Below are 4,089 nucleotides of genomic sequence, written 5' to 3'. Positions count from 1 at the left end.
ATAAGGTTATGTATATACGTTAGTGATATGAGGATGATAAGGTTATATATATAAGTTAGTGATATGAGGATGATAAGGTTATATATATACGTTAGTAATATGAGGATGATAAGGTTATATATATACGTTAGTGATATGAGGATGATAAGGTTATGTATATACGTTAGTGATATGAGGATGATAAGGTTATGTATATACGTTAGTGATATGAGGATGATAAGGTTATATATATACGTTAGTGATATGAGGATGATAAGGTTATGTATATAAGTTAGTGATATGAGGATGATAAGGTTATATATATAACGTTAGTGATATGAGGATGATAAGGTTATATATATATACGTTAGTGATATGAGGATGATAAGGTTATGTATATAACGTTAGTGATATGAGGATGATAAGGTTATATATATACGTTAGTGATATGAGGATGATAAGGTTATATATATACGTTAGTGATATGAGGATGATAAGGTTATGTATATACGTTAGTGATATGAGGATGATAAGGTTATGTATATACGTTAGTGATATGAGGATGATAAGGTTATATATATACGTTAGTGATATGAGGATGATAAGGTTATATATATACGTTAGTGATATGAGGATGATAAGGTTATATATATAGTGATATGAGGATGATAAGGTTATATATATGAGGATGATAAGGTTATGTATATAACGTTAGTGATATGAGGATGATAAGGTTATGTATATAAGTTAGTGATATGAGGATGATAAGGTTATATATATACGTTAGTGATATGAGGATGATAAGGTTATATATATACGTTAGTGATATGAGGATGATAAGGTTATATATATAGTGATATGAGGATGATAAGGTTATATATGTTAGTGATATGAGGATGATAAGGTTATGTATATAAGTTAGTGATATGAGGGATGATAAGGTATATGTATATCGTTAGTAATATGAGGATGATAAGGTTATATATATCGTTAGTAATATGAGGATGATAAGGTTATATATATAACGTTAGTAATATGAGGATGATAAGGTTATATATATATCGTTAGTGATATGAGGATGATAAGGTTTATATATATCGTTAGTAATATGAGGATGATAAGGTTATATATATATGTTAGTGATATGAGGATGATAAGGTTATATATATATGTTAGTGATATGAGGATGATAAGGTTATATATATCGTTAGTAATATGAGGATGATAAGGATAATGATGAGGATGATAATATATATGTATATATGTTAGTGATATGAGGATGATAAGGTTATATATATCGTTAGTGATATGAGGATGATAAGGTTATATATATATCGTTAGTGATATGAGGATGATAAGGTTATGTATATATGTTAGTGATATGAGGGATGATAAGGTTATGTATATATGTTAGTGATATGAGGATGATAAGGATGTTAGTGATATGAGGATGATAAGGTTATGTATATACGTTAGTGATATGAGGATGATAAGGTTATATATATACGTTAGTGATATGAGGATGATAAGGTTATGTATATATAAGGTTATATATATACGTTAGTGATATGAGGATGATAAGGTTATGTATTTACGTTAGTGATATGAAGATGATAAGGTTATATATATACGTTAGTGATATGAGGATGATAAGGTTATGTATATAAGTTAGTGATATGAGGATGATAAGGTTATATATATATACGTTAGTGATATGAGGATGATAAGGTTATATATATATACGTTAGTGATATGAGGATGATAAGGTTATGTATATACGTTAGTGATATGAGGATGATAAGGTTATATATATACGTTAGTGATATGAGGATGATAAGGTTATGTATATAAGTTAGTGATATGAGGATGATAAGGTTATGTATATACGTTAGTGATATGAGGATGATAAGGTTATGTATATAAGTTAGTGATATGAGGATGATAAGGTTATATATATACGTTAGTAATATGAGGATGATAAGGTTATATATATACGTTAGTAATATGAGGATGATAAGGTTATGTATTTACGTTAGTGATATGAGGATGATAAGGTTATGTATATACGTTAGTGATATGAGGATGATAAAGTTATGTATATACGTTAGTGATATGAAGATAAGGTTATATATATACGTTAGTGATATGAGGATGATAAGGTTATGTACATAAGTTAGTGATATGAGGATGATAAGGTTATGTACATACGTTAGTGATATGAGGATGATAAGGTTATGTATATACGTTAGTGATATGAGGATGATAAGGTTATGTATATACGTTAGTGATATGAGGATGATAAGGTTATGTACATAAGTTAGTGATATGAGGATGATAAGGTTATGTACATACGTTAGTGATATGAGGATGATAAGGTTATATATATACGTTAGTGATATGAGGATGATAAGGTTATATATATACGTTAGTGATATGAGGATGATAAGGTTATGTATATAAGTTAGTGATATGAGGATGATAAGGTTATGTATATACGTTAGTGATATGAGGATGATAAGGTTATGTATATAAGTTAGTGATATGAGGATGATAAGGTTATATATATACGTTAGTAATATGAGGATGATAAGGTTATATATATAACGTTAGTAATATGAGGATGATAAGGTTATATATATACGTTAGTGATATGAGGATGATAAGGTTATGTATATAAGTTAGTGATATGAGGATGATAAGGTTATGTATATACGTTAGTAATATGAGGATGATAAGGTTATATATATACGTTAGTAATATGAGGATGATAAGGTTATATATATACGTTAGTAATATGAGGATGATAAGGTTATATATATACGTTAGTGATATGAGGATGATAAGGTTATATATATACGTTAGTAATATGAGGATGATAAGGTTATATATATACGTTAGTGATATGAGGATGATAAGGTTATGTATATATGTTAGTGATATGAGGATGATAAGGTTATGTACATACGTTAGTGATATGAGGATGATAAGGTTATATATATACGTTAGTGATATGAGGATGATAAGGTTATGTATATACGTTAGTGATATGAGGATGATAAGGTTATGTACATAAGTTAGTGATATGAGGATGATAAGGTTATGTACATACGTTAGTGATATGAGGATGATAAGGTTATATATATACGTTAGTGATATGAGGATGATAAGGTTATATATATACGTTAGTGATATGAGGATGATAAGGTTATGTATATAAGTTAGTGATATGAGGATGATAAGGTTATGTATATACGTTAGTGATATGAGGATGATAAGGTTATGTATATAAGTTAGTGATATGAGGATGATAAGGTTATATATATATCGTTAGTAATATGAGGATGATAAGGTTATATATATACGTTAGTAATATGAGGATGATAAGGTTATATATATACGTTAGTGATATGAGGATGATAAGGTTATGTATATAAGTTAGTGATATGAGGATGATAAGGTTATGTATATACGTTAGTAATATGAGGATGATAAGGTTATATATATACGTTAGTAATATGAGGATGATAAGGTTATATATATACGTTAGTAATATGAGGATGATAAGGTTATATATATACGTTAGTGATATGAGGATGATAAGGTTATATATATACGTTAGTAATATGAGGATGATAAGGTTATATATATACGTTAGTGATATGAGGATGATAAGGTTATGTATATATGTTAGTGATGTGAGGATGATAAGGTTATATATATACGTTAGTAATATGAGGATGATAAGGTTATGTATATATGTTAGTGATGTGAGGATGATAAGGTTATATATATACGTTAGTGATATGAGGATGATAAGGTTATATATATACGTTAGTAATATGAGGATGATAAGGTTATATATATATGTTAGTGATATGAGGATGATAAGGTTATGTATATACGTTAGTGATATGAGGATGATAAGGTTATGTATATATGTTAGTGATATGAGGATGATAAGGTTATGTATATACGTTAGTGATATGAGGATGATAAGGTTATATATATACGTTAGTGATATGAGGATGATAACTAAATTATAACTCTTTTGAAAGCCTTGTTCTTAATCTTCAACATCCAACAGGGAAATCAGAACAGCCAATTATATTT

This window comes from Perca flavescens, chromosome 2, assembly GCF_004354835.1.
Source record: "Perca flavescens isolate YP-PL-M2 chromosome 2, PFLA_1.0, whole genome shotgun sequence".
Classification (NCBI taxonomy): domain Eukaryota; kingdom Metazoa; phylum Chordata; class Actinopteri; order Perciformes; family Percidae; genus Perca; species Perca flavescens.
This window is presented reverse-complemented; position numbering follows the sequence as displayed.